Below are 407 nucleotides of genomic sequence, written 5' to 3'. Positions count from 1 at the left end.
CTCATCCAGCAGTGGATCGGACAAAAGGGGACAGTTTAACAGGGGGCAGCCCTGCCACAAAAGGGGGCAGCCATGCCACAAAAGGGGGGCAGCCCTGCCACAAAAGGGGGCAGCCCTGCCACAAAAGGGGGCAGCCCTGCCACAAAAGGGGACAGCCATGCCACAATGACTCCCCCCCCGCCCACCTGCGTGAAACACCTTTGTTGTGTGACGTCACCGCCTATCTCGTCAAAGGGGCGGGCACTGGCAAAATTCGCGTGCAAATGACGTCATCGCCCATCGCTTCAAGTCGCGATGTCATTCGACCGTGGGGGAACAAAGCGGCGGGTGACGTCACTGCTCAGCCTTTCGCGGTGACGTCATGTGCGCGAGGAGGGGTTGGCGGGGGAGAATTACGTCATCCGTGG

Source organism: Lampetra fluviatilis, chromosome 4, assembly GCF_964198595.1.
Source record: "Lampetra fluviatilis chromosome 4, kcLamFluv1.1, whole genome shotgun sequence".
In the NCBI taxonomy this organism is placed as follows: Eukaryota; Metazoa; Chordata; class Hyperoartia; order Petromyzontiformes; family Petromyzontidae; genus Lampetra; species Lampetra fluviatilis.
The sequence above is the reverse complement of the archived record's forward strand: the minus strand, read 5'-3'. Positions refer to the sequence as shown.